Source organism: Chinchilla lanigera, unplaced genomic scaffold (genome assembly GCF_000276665.1).
Source record: "Chinchilla lanigera isolate Chin_1 unplaced genomic scaffold, ChiLan1.0 scaffold00003, whole genome shotgun sequence".
NCBI lineage: Eukaryota > Metazoa > Chordata > Mammalia > Rodentia > Chinchillidae > Chinchilla > Chinchilla lanigera.
This window is the reverse complement of record NW_004955404.1, coordinates 10,159,900-10,174,179: the sequence shown is the minus strand read 5'-3', so window position 1 is coordinate 10,174,179 and position 14,280 is coordinate 10,159,900. Positions and strand designations below refer to the sequence as shown.

The window sequence follows — 14,280 nt, the reverse complement described above, 5'->3', positions numbered from 1 at the left end:
TGTTAGTTTTTAATTATATTTCCAATTTCATTGACTGATTTTGGGTAATTTAGAATTTTATATCTTCTTGATTCAACTCTGGTAATTCAGATGTATCTAGGAATCTTTCCATTTCTTGGGTGTTTTCCATCTTGTTAGAGTAAATGTTCTTGAAGTAGGCATTGATGATCTTCTGGATTCTGAGGATCTTTTGTGATTTCACCCTTTTCACTCCTAATTGCATGAATTTGAGTCTTTTCTTTCCTTTTTTGATAAGACTGGCCATGGGTTTGTCAATGTTATTTAATCTCTCAAAGAACCAACTCTTCCATTCATTGATTCTTTTTGGTATTGTTTTCTTAGTCTTTGCATTAATTTGTGCTCTGATCTTTATAATTTCTTCCATGCTATGAGCTTTGACTTGTTTTTCTTTTCCTAGATGTTTAAGGTTCAACATTAGGTTGTTTATTTGAGCTCATTCTGTTTTCCTCATGTGAGAATTCATCCCTATAAATGTCCCTCTTAGGACTGCTTTCATAACATTGCATAAATTCCAGTATATTGTATCACCATTATCATTTAATTGTAGATATGTTTAATTTCTTTTTCAATTTTATCTGTGACCCATTGGTTGTTCAGGAGGGTTATTTAATTTCCATGTGTTTATGGACTTTTTGTGTTTTATTTTACTGTTGATTTCCAGTTTCATTGCACTGTGGTCTGATAGTATGCATGGGATAATTTCCTTTCCTTTGCATTTACTTAAGCATGTTCTGTGGACTAGTATGTGGTCTATTTTGGTCATTGAGAATGATGTGTATTCTGAGGTCATGAGGTGGAATAATGTGTAGACATTTAGTAAGTCCATTTGTTTAATAGTTTGGTTCAGTTGTGATATTTCTTTGTTGATTACTTTTTGTCTGGGTAATCTATTTATTTGTGACAGTAGAGTATTAAGGTCCCTTCTTACACTTGTTTGTGTTTACTTGATTTTTCATGTCCACTATTTGTTTTATATAGTTGGGTGCACCTGTATTTGGTGCATATATATTTCTGATCTCTTCTTCTTTGAGTTTTACCTTAACAAGTATGTAGTGACCTTCTTTGTCTCATTTGATCAGTATTGGCTTGAAGTTCACATTGCCTGCCAATAGAATGGTACCCCTGCCTTTTTCTGGGTTCTTGTTGCATGGAGTATTGTTTTCCATCCTTTGACTTTCAGTCTCTTGATTTCTTCTTGAGTTAAATGTGTTTCTTGACTGCAGCATAATATTTTAATTTAAAAAGGAAAAATTTCAAAACAAGATAATAGGAGAATATCAATAATTAATACATTGTGAATCATTATCTTCAAATTAGTTACTCAGGGTACAAGATATAGGCATGAGATATTGTCCAAACAATATTATCACAAACCTTTCTTTTCAATGAACTAAGAGAAACTAGCAGTATAATTATTTTGGAATCTATCTATCTATCTATCTATCTAAATATATCTATCTATCTATATATATATCCTTATCCTTCACCTTAACAAGTATGTAGTGACCTTCTTTATCTCACTTGATCAATCTTGGCTTGAAGTTCACATTGTCTGCCAATAGAATAGTACCCCTGCTTTTTTCTGGGTTCCTGCTGCATGGAGCTCCAATTAGTTATGACCAATATATAATATACAGTTTCCTTATCCTTTTCACCATCACAGCTTCTCTTTTCTTTTGAAGTTTCTTCCTAATTCACAATATCTATTGTACATTTTGAGTCCTGTTTACTCACCCAACTCCTCACATTAGTAAGACTACATGCTGTGTGCACATGTGGGTCTGATTTATCTCACTTATGAGAATGGTCTTGAGCTGAATGCAGCATATTGTTGGATCTTGTTTCTCAATGCATTCTGCCAGTCTGTTTCTTTTGGTTGGTGAGTTGAGACCATTAACATTGATGGTTGTAACCGATATGTATTGCCTTGTCCTTGTCATGTTAATTTCCTGCTGGTGGGTTCCTGTCTTTCTCCTCTGTTTAATTGCTTGCTCTGCCTGGTGGCTTCTTTTATTGGTACTCTTGAAGTTATGGTCTCTGAACACTTTGTCAAGCTGGTTTGTTGTAAGAAGGGAGTCTCAATAGGTTTAATCAATCCAGAATTTAGTCCCACCAACATTTTAGCTGGGCCTCTCGCTGACCAATGAACACTGAGGATACACAGGGGAGTTTGAGGCATAGATCCTACTGTAGAGAGACTTGCAGGCTAGTTGGAAGCAGATCATTTTGGTCCAGTGGGACACAGCAGTCTCTGTAGGTTCCAGAGAGGAGAGAAACACCCCTGGAGTGCAGAAAGCCCACCTGTCTATTTCTGTTGGATTGAACAGGCTTTATATCTGGCATTTTAAAAAGGGGAAGATTCTTCAAAAAGTTACACATAGAATTACTATATGACCCTGCAATTTCCCAAGAGAACTGAAAACATGTCTACACAAAAAGTTTCACATCTGTGTTCACATCAACCCTATTCACAACAGCCCAAAATGCAATGACATAATGTCTGTTATCTGATGAATGGGCCAATAAATTGGGGTATGCACCCATGGAATATTATTCAGCTGCACAATGAAACAAAGTGCTGATTCATGCCATAAGTTAATGAACCTTGAAAACATTACATGAAGTCAAAGAAGCCAGTCACAAGAGATCACACATTATGTGATTCTACTTATATTAAGTATCAAGTAATCTCAATACTCTGGGGGTCTGAGGATCACAAATGCAAGGCTAGTCTGGGCAGCGTAGTGACTTGGCAAGACCCTGCTTAAGAAATAAAAAACAAAACAGTGCTGAGGATGTAGCTGCTGAGGCTGGGGAAAAAGGGGATTTGGTATATGGAGTTTTCATATGGAGTGATGAAAATGCATTGCATGGATGTTGTGTTTTGGGCATATGAATACAAAATCTGTTTCCTGTTCTCAAGTATCCTATAGCCATGAATGCAAATTGCTAATTATAATTGATGAGAGACTAAATATACAAATGCCAGTTTGTATGAGGTGTGACAAAAGTAAGGCAAATGTTTAAATTTTAAAAAATTGGTGACTGTAAAAGACACATTGCCATTAATTACCTCAAAATACTCCCCCTCACTTCTAACACACTTTTCCCATCATTCTTGTCACTTCCTGAAGCAGTTCTTGGAAGTCTTCTTTTGTGAGTGTCTTTATCTGTGCTACCTGGCTGCCCCGATGTCCTGAATTGATTCAAAATGTTTAACTTTTATGGTCATTTTGACTTTGAAGAAGAGCCAGAGGTTACATGGTGTCAGCTCCAGTGAATAAGTTAGATAAGGGCACACTGCTATGGTTTTACTTGATGTAATTTGCCATAAATGGCTGATCAACATGGGGTGATCAAAAATACACAGAATGTTTAAATTAAAAATTTATTATAGCAAAACACACATTGCCTTGACACCCCTACCCAGAATACTTAAAATACTTCCTCTTGCTTCAAGCACATGCCATTGTTCTTGACAATGTGTCTTTTACTATAGTAACTTTTAAAAAAAATTTTAATTTTTTCTTTTTGTGCCAGGAATCAAACTTACGACCTTGCTCTTGCCAGGCAGACACTTCTGCTGCTGAGCTATATCCCTAGCCCCGCAACTTAAAAAAAAAAAAAAAAGAAAGAAACAGTCTCTGTCTTTTTCAATCGCCCCTTTTATAAAGAAGTAGAACTCTGACCAAAACTGTAGTAACCAGCCCAGAAATCCAGTCCACTATCTATAATATGCATTCCAGAAAGCCAATCTACTACTTGTAAACCAGACTGGAGACCATATCACCATGTCCAGCAAGGAAAATTATAACTTGATTGATAACCATGACTGTTGAACTAAATTGTAAACTAAGCTGGCTTGAGAACTGCCTAGAGGATTAGTAAAGCACACTTGTGGACGTGTCTGGATGGGTCATGGAAATGTAAGTCTAAGGTCAATATTTGATCCCTGACCCCTTCCTATCTGGCACACTTCCTCTATGATCTGCTTCCTGGTTACCATGAAGTGAGCAGTTTTGCTCCTTCATGCCCTCCCACCATGATGTTTCTGCCTTGGAGCCAGCCAGTTGTGGACTGAGCCCACTGAGACCATGAGTCAAAATTAAACCTCCTTTGCAGGTGTTAGGTAGTTTGTTTCAGCAATAGGAAGATTGACTAGTACAATAACTGACAGATTCTCTTTTAGTCTCCACTCTGATTCGTGGTCAACCAGAGAAAGCCAGATTTGCCACTGAATAAATCATATAGGCTGCCCTGCTTCTAATTAGTGGTCTCAGCTTCAGCTTCCAGATAGAGCATTCTTAAAATCACTTCTTTCATTCTGTCCAAAGCTCTCCCCTTCCCTTTCTGGCCTTCTGAATCTCTGCCAAATACAATTGCTGGTGGCTGGCTGCCATGCTATAGCAAACTCTGAAAGGTTTTGCTTTTATTATTTGGGTGGTCTTCATTTATGGGTAGGATAAATGAATGAAGAATGCCTGCAAATTTCACACTACATGGGAATCCACAGAAGAGTAATTCATTTGTTCCCAGAGGGTTGGTAAGAAAACTTTGTGGCAACTTACTGAGAAATACCTACAGTACCTCCCTAAATAGTTCTTGTTTTAAATTCTTAAGCCCCATTGCTAATCTAACTTGTGGACTGTTTCCAGGAAGAGAGAGATGCTGTCCCACCTCCAAAGAATAAGAAAAACCCTAGGTCAGCCAGCAGGAAGGCTGCAGTGGGCTAGGTTCACTTACACCCAGCTCAGTATGCTAGGAAGACTTGCATTGTTGAAGTGGGCATGGGCTTATCTAGACTCAGGAATTCTGCATTGGACATAGCAGAAGCCATCTGGAGTGGGAAAGGCCATTATCATGGGCTAAAGAGCTGAGTTATTGGGCTTTTCAGCTTGATTTTCTGCCTTTATCTTCTTCATTCAGGCAGACATGACCTTGAGTTTCATTGTGCCAGGGAAGGCTTGAGGCTGTTTGGTTTGTTTCTCAACCTAAGTCTGTTGAAGAGATGAAGGTGTAGATCCCACAGGGTTCTGCTTGGTGGTTGGTGCTCAGAGAAAGGCAGGAGGGAGAGATAAGACAGAGCCTCCTGCAGGCCACCAAGCTACTCCCACCAGAAAAGCGGGAAGAGTTTAAGTGAAAAGATCAGCTTGATTATGACTTTCTGTAAGCATCTGGAAATGTTGCAAAATCTCAGGGAGAAATGGAAGCAGCCACCCAACACATTAGGCAGATGGGTTGTTGTAGTCAGGGTTTGCAAGGAAATAGATTTAGTACTGGACACATACTTTATAGGATTATTTTATAATATTCACCCAAAAAGTCAAATGCAAAAGAGTAGAATATCTGTCTACAAGAGACACCCCACAAATCAAGCTGAGGGCCTGGAGCCCGTGGCAATGTCCTGCATGAGTCCAGCTAAAGACCTGGAGCTTGTGGCAATGTCTTCCTTGAGTCTAGCTGGAGGCCTAGAGCCCACAACAATGTCTCATGCAAGTCTGTACCAAGGATTTTCACTGGGAAGGCCCAAGGTCCAGTGGTGGAAGCTAGGAAGTCTGCACCAGTGGGATGAAGGATCTGTGCCAGCAGGCTGAAGGAACTGCATTGGAGCCAGGAAGTGACTCTCAAGGTAAGGATCAGAGCTTCCCTGAAGAAAACTACAGCCGTCTCCAGTGACAGCGAGGACCAGAGCTCCTCCTCCAATAATGAGAACAGCTGAGTTCATATCAGGAAAGCCAGCATGACAGCCTTCTCTAGGAGGACCAATAGCACACCATCTTCCCTTCCAGTTCTGCTTTTTATGCTGTTGGCAACAATCTTCTGGTGGGCTTTCCACACCCAGAATCATGCTGATTCAGTTCAGCTGCATGTTATAAGTTGACCATTAGTTAATCCACCTCATGGGTTATATATGATTGGCAGCAGCAGCACCCTGTAGGGCCACACAGAGAAAAAGAGGGTGTTTCTGTGCTAAGCAAACCCGTGCTTATCCAGAGGGTCAGCCCTAGACCCATAGCAGCACACATACTTTCCCACCCTAGTCATTGTTCCAGTGAGCTCTCTGGAAACAGAAAGTGAAGGAGGATGCATTTCCTACCAACCAGGTATTATCAGCTCCAGGAACAGAAATCCAACTGCCATATAAATAAACACGTGATTTTTCATGCACCCGGCTTTGTGGACTGTGATCCATGAATAAACCTGATACTTACATGAGGTTAACAAAACCAGAAGGGGCATACAGCAAACCAGCACAAATAACTTCACATGGTGTATGCATAGTTTCAGTGTGGACTGTATAAATGGCAGCACTTATGATTTGGGGGGATGGCGGGCCACATGAGGGAAGAGATCAATTATCTGGGTACCCACTAGATAATGTCAAGGAGTAAATGACTTTACAATTCTGTACAGCTTTCTTTGCTCTTCCTCTTTTCCTTACTATAGAGCTCAGCAGTTTGTGTCATGATGGTATACTTGTAAATTGGGTATGAAGTTAGACTCTCTTAGGGACATTCCTTGAGTAGGAGTTGAAATGATGAGGAGGTTGGGAAATATTAAATCTTTATTATATAAATTCCTTGTGCTGTTTATGTTTCTAGCCTTAGAGAAAAGAGAGCTAGAACATTTTTCTTCCCAGAGAGAAATGTTTCAAAACAACCTAGATTTATGAGAACACATTGCCAACATCTATAAATTACAAAGTATGACTTGATTAGAAGTAGTTACTGGATCTTCAGCAGAAAAACTAACTGTCCTGATTTATGGCTTAAATAGGTGACCAGCAACTTTGCAGTTCTACTGTTCCTCCTATTCTGCTACTAGTGCAGTACAGAGAGCCTCTATGGTGGCAGTAAGGGGAGGTTGAGGAGACAGAGGTAGAGAGATAGTCCTGGAAATTCTTGGTGGTGAATCTTGGGGGTAGGGCATGCATGGGGGATTTCCGTGGTGGAAGTCAGTGCCTGGAGCACTGTGCAACTGCTGCTGCACAACACCAGGTCAGGTAGAAGGGTGATTCCATGGCTTAGTCCAGCACAGAAGAGCCTGGTTGGCACAGAGAACCGTCCTTGGGCACCGCTTTACAGGTCTGCTTGGCAACTAAGGAAACTTGGCCATGGTAGTAAACAACAGCCCCCTAAACATGAGTATATCCTGTTTCGTAGAGCCTGTGAATGTGTTTCATGACATGGCAAAAGAGATTTTGCAGATGTGATTTAGTCCCAGTTAATAATCAATTAACGTGATGATAGGGAGATTGCTCAAGGTTAAGGAGGTGGAGGGCAGGAGATACCACTGTGGTCCTGTGAATCCTTAAAGCAGAGAGCTTTCTCTGGTGGAATCTGAGGACAAGGAAGAAGGGGAAAGTCAGAGAGTTGTAAAGTGTGAGGAGGACTCCAACACGCCATTATTGGCTTGAATTTGGAGGGGAGAACATGATGAGCAATCAGGTAGCTTAGATAGATTCCTGAAAATGGAGACTTCCGTCTTAACAGCTGAAGGATTCTGGCTGCAACATCTATGAACAGGAAGTAGGTTCTCTCCAAGCCTCCAGGGAGGAGCCAGGCGGACCAACACCTTGACTTTGGTCTTGTGTGACCCAGAGCAGACAAATAGCTGAGCCTACCCAACCCAAATTTTGACCTACAAACCCGGCAGCTAATAACCCTGTTATTTTAGGTCACTAACTTTGTAGTAGTTGCTATAACGGTAGTTGGAGATGAGTACAGAGTTAGAGGTGATGGAGGATGGAAACAGGACTGAGACCATGCTGAATCCCCGACTTGCTTGATGGTGGGCAGAGGTGGGAAATTTTGGGGTGTGGGACTGAATCTGTGGCGAGGGACATCAGTACATGCAGTGCCCAAAGGCAGAGGTACCAGAAGACAGCAGGGAAGGACAGTAACGCCAGTGGCTGACTCTTTGCCAGTATAGGACTCCCTCTGACTTGCTGCCTTGATTCTGGGAAATGGCAGGATCTTAGTGTCAGCACTTTATGGAAATTGCATTTGTCCTTGATGGCAAAAAAGTCAGTTCTGCTTTTCATCACTTCTCATTTTCCAGCCAACTTGTCCTTTGTCTAACTCTCTTGCAATTGATTAACACCCTTCCAGGAAATAAGCTTGTGAAACAAAACATCAGATGGAGAAAGGAAGAGTTTGTTCCACCACCTCCACTTTCCTTGGTACAGCTTTTTAGAAAATGATGGCTGTCCCCTCTATATTCCATGGAAAAGTGATGTGGGAGAATTGTCAGAAAAAATAATTTTTCCAAAGGCAGAATATAGTATTAGGGTTTATATTGCTTTTACTGGAAGTTGTAAGTTTGAAAGAAAGGAGAAGATAAAGCCTCAAACCAGCTTTCTCTTCTTTCTTGCTATATCACTTTGAAATCCTTAAGATTCAAAGGTGTGGTGTGTTTTTGTAGCGGTTGCTTGATGGGAAGCTGATGAAAGCATGCTAAGGCTGGCTGGCTGGTGCAAGGTAGTAAAAATCTTTGCACTAAACCCAGCTATCAGTACAGCTGGCCTGCACTGTCTCAGAGCCTAAAGCACAGCCAGGATCCTGGCTTCTTTCTCAAAGGTTGAATCAATGACTGAGTTCCTCAAGCAGCTCTCACATCTTTTCCTCAGTTACGTCTGCCCTCCACCTAGAGCTAATCTTTTCATTCACACAGGAAAGTGCAGTGGGGTGCCCACAGGGGCTGTCTTTGGAAGGTTTTCCATGAACTCTCTGTGATCCAAAGGAACATCCCTCCCTCAGCAAGCTTGAGCCACCTTAGGACACAGATGTTTTATTCAGAGTGTTCTTGGTGTTGTTGGGTTGTTCTGGGTTGTCTATGGATGATTCAGTAGGTAGTGGAAGGACAGTATCCTGTGATACTTGAAATTTTATGTAGTGGTCGGCCACTTTCCTGATATAATTCTATGGTGTCAAGATATATGGGAAGGCAGACTGGTAAAAACATGATGGTGTGTCAGCCACCTTACCCATGGGATCTGGCACTATGTGACTCCTGGCTTGTTTAGTCACTTTTCTTGTTGCTGAGACAAAACACCAGATGCCCAAAGTTAAGAGAGGAAAAGTTTATTTGGGTCACAATTTGTTTTTTTTTGGTTTTTCTCCGGTACCAGGAACCGAACTCACGACCTTGCACTTGCCAGGCAGGCGCTTTTGCCGCTGAGCTAAATCCCCAGCCCCTGGGTCACAATTTGTAGAGGTTTCAGTCCATAGTTGGCTGGCTCCAAGGCAGGGTGCCATGGAAGACAAGCACTACAGAGGAGAAACAGTTCATGGTAGTCAGAAGACAGCAAAACAAGCAAGGGACAAGGCGAACTTCTTTCTGTCCTTTATATTGTATCCAGGCTACCAGGATTAGGATGGTAGCAAACCAATCAGTGGACTGATTTAGTAATCACATGCCCTTAGTCCTAGCATCCTTAATCCTAGCGTTGCACCATGAATCAATCACACACTCTAGATTCAGCCACCTCTGAAAAAGCTCCACCTATGACTGCATGAAGGTTTGGGGAGACATCTAGACACAAGCCATAACATGGCTCTTCCCCAAAGTCAAAATACTCACGGAAGATAAATATTTTGAATTGATTCAAGACATTGAGGCAGCCACAATAGCACAACTAAAGACAAGAAAGAGCGTCATTCTATCCGGGGTGACAGGTCCTGAGAATGAGGTGCCACGGATGAAAAGGAAAGAAAGGGAGACAAGAAAAATAAGAGGGGTAAAATTCCGGGATCAGGAGGCTTACAGCCTCTCTAATTGCAGCCCTGATTACCAATCTGTCACCTTTTATTGAGCAAGAACGAAGGGCATAGCTAGTACAAATGGGCAGATAGCAAACATTTTAGTTTATCATTCTCATTCTCATTAGTTTATCATTATCATTCTTCAATTCTGCCTGTTATGCTGCTGGCAACAATCCCCTGGTGGGTCTCCCACACCCAGCACCATGCTCACTCAGTTCAGCTGGGGGATATAAGTTGACCATCAGTTATCAATCCACTACAATCACAGTCCTTACTTCCCATTAATTTTTACAATGCATGGCAAGACTAAAAAATAGGGATCTCCTGGAATTCAAATGCACTCTTATCTTCAGCTGAAAGGTTTCTGTTCATTTGTGCAACACTAAACAAATCATTGTGTGTCCTTAGTGCTTTCTAATCAAAGAATATCCTTCTCCGCAGAAGAGGACTTTCACAGCTGCTTCAGAAAGTGACAAGAATGATGGTGTTATAGTTTACATCTAGATGCCCCCTCAAGGCCTCATCTATTCATGGGTGGGGCTTTGGGGAGGTGGTTGGATCACTGAGTGTGATACTCAGCAGTGGATTAGCCCACTGATTATTACTAAATGTGATGTTGGGAGGTGAGGCCTAGAAGGAGCAGGTAGGTCACTGAGGAGTTGGATCACAGAAGGCGTGGCTTGTGTAAGGTTGATACATTGTGTCAATTTAAGTTTAGAAGGTTAATGAGTAAGTCAGCAGTTCTACATCCTGGGGTGTAGAGGACTTGCCCTTACTGCTCTAAGATGTTCATTGTGTCAACTTGAGAAGTTTAGAAGGTTAACTAAGTGACTCAGCAGGGGGCCAGGATCCTCACTCTATAAACATCCTGAATCAGTAGAAGAGGAGAGCACAGAGATGGTGTGAGGGCTACACCCACCCAGGGACGGGTAGCCTGTATACAATCTAAGGGAAAAAAAGACTTGTTCTCTCCCCTTTTTTGCTCTTGCTGTTTTTGCTGTCTTCTGCTGCCATAAACTGTTGCCCCTCTATCATACCACCCTGCCTTGGAGCCAGCTGATGGACTAAAACCTCTTCAAACTGTGAGCTAAATAAACTTTCCCTTTCTTAGTTTTGGGTGCTGGGTATTTTGTCTTAGCAATGAGGGAAAAGTAACTAAGACAGCCTGGAAGGGCCTGTATCCCTCCCTCTTCCCTTGATCCTGTCTGTCTTGCCATGAGCAAGCCTCCTCTGTGCCCCTTTCCGTGCCACCTTGCCTTGGAGCCAGCTGACTATGGGCTGAAAGCTCTACAGACTGAGCTTAAGTAAACCTTTCTTCCTTTAACTTGTGGGTGTTGGGTATTTTGTCCCAGCAATGAGAAAGTAACTAAGACAAGTGGGACAAGCATGTTCAAAGCGAGGGGAGGAATTTCAATGGTGATTAATGATGATGTGCCTTTTACTGTAACAATTTTTAAAGATGTAAACACTCACTGTATTTTTCAATCATACTTCATATGTATGCATGTATAGGTCTATTTGTATTTATATCCAATCTACTTCCAAAAGGGCTTGAAGAAGTTATTTACAACTGCACCATTTAAACAAAAACCAAACAGGCTTGTAACAGAAGAAAACAACAAAAAAGAGATTTTGTAATCAGGAAATTTAGACTGAGGAAAATGGGAAAACCAGCAACAAAATGAACTCTGAGCTTCCTGAGGGCAAAGAAAAGACAACGTTCAAAACAAAACAGCCAAAAAACAGGATGGGTTACAACTTCTTAGGGGGAACGAGAAAAGGGCAACAACTTGTTGCAAAAAGACAAGAACTTCCACCAACAAAATCTTTTAAGAAGGTTTAAGGGAGGACATAGAGGGCCTTGGGATTTGCTGTGGCCTCCCCTTGGCCACCTTTGCCTGTTAGACCTGCTTGCTGGGGACGTGGGAGAGGCCTGGGAACAGGAAAGGCAGCCTCAGGGGTGGAGACCCGGCAGCCACAGCAGTGGGGGGTCACCTCTGGGAGGCCAAGGGGGAACCTTCAACTCATGTGAGAACTTTAAGAAATGTTATGTTATTTCTTTCCCTTCTTTGATATGCTGTTTAATTCAAGAGCTGTTTCAGGTTTGCATTTTTAATTTTCCAGACAAAAATATTTGAGGGCTTAAAGTGCTATGTGGACAGTGAATGGAAAGAGTATGCCATTTTTTTTTAGAAAACATATTGAGCTTTTGTGGCCCATTAGCTAATTTTTCAAAATATGAAGTGAGTATTTAGAAAATGCATAACTTCCTCTTTGTGGATATACACAAAATTATAATTGTTTAGTCTTGTTAATTGTGTAAATAAAATAAAATCCTTGTACTCCTGCATGTCTTATGATTTTTGGCCTGACTGAAGAATATATTTCAAAAGAGGTATCAAGACTGTTATCTTCAAAAGTTTTTATGTAAGATACTCTTTTTCTACAAATTTACCCCCTATATCATTTCACATTTTAAAAGTCAGTATTTAAAAACAGTGTAAGATTAAATGGTCCCAAAGAATGTGATTTGTGATTTCTGTCAGTAGTAAATATAAAATGCTTAAGTTTTCCAGTTTTGGGTGTGCACTAGAGAGAGTTTAGTCAGGGAGGGATTTATCTGAACTCTGAATCCATTTTATTTCTAAGTTCAAATTGAATGAATTTGGATGGGGGTGCTCTATATTGCATTTAAAGAAACAAATGAGGATTTAATTCCCTTTCTGGATACACATGGTTGGCTACATGAATCCACTGGCTTAAGAATGTCCTTAGGATTCTGGCTCCTGAATTAGAGTTTGATTGGATCTTGCCAAACTGCCTTTCTACAGTTCTGCACCAGTTACTCCACCTGATGCACGGGAGTGCCCCTTTCCCCACACCACTGTCCACAGTATATTTTGTAGATCTTCAGAAAAATTCCCACTTCAGTGAACAAAAGATTTATATTTTGCGCTTATTTGCATTTCCCTGGTTAACAGTGAAAAATCATGTGTTTCACGTTTGTTGACTGTCCGGATGATGCCCTTTGCAAGGTGCCCGATTGTAAATTTTGCCCAGTTTTCTATAAAGCAAAAAGTTCAAATGACAGGAGAAAAATATTTGAAGGATAAATAACAGTAAGTTATCTGTAATATGTAAAGGCGACCATGACATTTTAATAATGGCGCTATTAAATTGCAACCCACTTATAGACAGGTAAATAAAGCATATGCATACAGCCTGTGAATTTCTATAAAGTGATAAATACATCAGCATAGCAGCACCTAGATTGAGAAACAGCATGACCAGGCTCCCCAAAGCCTCCTGTCTCCCTTTCCAGTCACCTTCTGTACATCCAAGGATAACTGCCAACTGGTCTCCACTATCATTAATTGATTTTCTTGTTTTAGAACACACAACAAATTACATGAAGCTTTTCTGTTACTTACAGATGGGCAACAAGGGACAGCAGAAACTTCAAATTCGGTGTGAGATGTCCCCAAGGCGCAGGACAGCCACCTGGGATGCATGAAGTACCACAACTGAGGGTCCCTGAAATTTGGCCATTCTGGTCTTATCCCTCGGGACAATGCAACCTGCTGGGCTGAAGCGTTGGAGGACATTCTGTTTCTAGGAGTGGTGGCACTGGAGTAGAGCAGGCTGTTCTGGCCGGCTCATCTCAGGATTTTCAGAATACAGGACAGTTATTCTTGAGAACTATAGTATTAGCAAGATGGAGCACTGTCTTGGGCATGTGTATGGGTCACTCCCCTGGCTTCTGCTCAACATAGGTGAGATTCCACTGCCTCAGCATTTTAAAGTACTTCTGTCAACTTTACACTTGAATTTATCTTGTGGAACCTAAATATCATAGTGATTTGACAAATACTATCATCCTTTACAGGTGTATACACAAATGAATCTTTCCTAAACATTGGTAAAATTTCAATTTTGCTTTATCCTTGACTTGAATTTCCATTCCACTTCTCCCATAGAATTTTACTCTATAAACACAATTTTTTGTTTGAAAGTTTTTATTGTTCACTCTATTGTATTTGTTTGTAATAAAGTTATGACTGTTAATGAATATCTTGCTTTTTCTTCCTTTGAATACCAGGCTGTTACTGATAAGAAGTTCATTCTGTATTTAGTTATAATTTAACTTAGAATATAATTGATCTAAGTAACTATATTATACATTTTCATAAATAATTATTAAACTGACAACTACATTTTATTGGAATTATTTCTTAATAGTTGTGATACCTTAATAGTTGTGATGCCTTGTTCTACTGCCTGGAGACTGCAAATTTGTTAGGTTACATGGCAAAAAGGAATTAAGGTTTTAAGAAGAATTAAAGTTGTTAATTGATCTTGAAATGGAGAGATTAGTGTGGATTATCCAGACATCTCAGTTACTTTCTTGTCCTGAGACACAGTATGGGACACCCACAGTTTAAAGGAGGAGAGGGTTATTTTGGCTTACAGTTTGTGTGCAGTAAGGTGGCTCCAA

The 14,280-nt window shown here is 40.7% G+C and overlaps 1 long non-coding RNA gene across 2 annotated transcripts in view; it reads left to right on the top strand.

Annotated features, from left to right (window-relative positions):
• Positions 1-13,771, top strand: part of LOC106149157 — a 44,132-nt gene extending 30,361 nt beyond the window's left edge. For both annotated transcript variants that reach the window (XR_001235142.1, XR_001235140.1), the window contains exon 5: positions 13,219-13,771. This is a non-coding gene — a long non-coding RNA (uncharacterized LOC106149157). The remainder of the gene's footprint in view (positions 1-13,218) is intronic.
• The last annotated feature ends 509 nt before the right edge of the window (positions 13,772-14,280 follow it).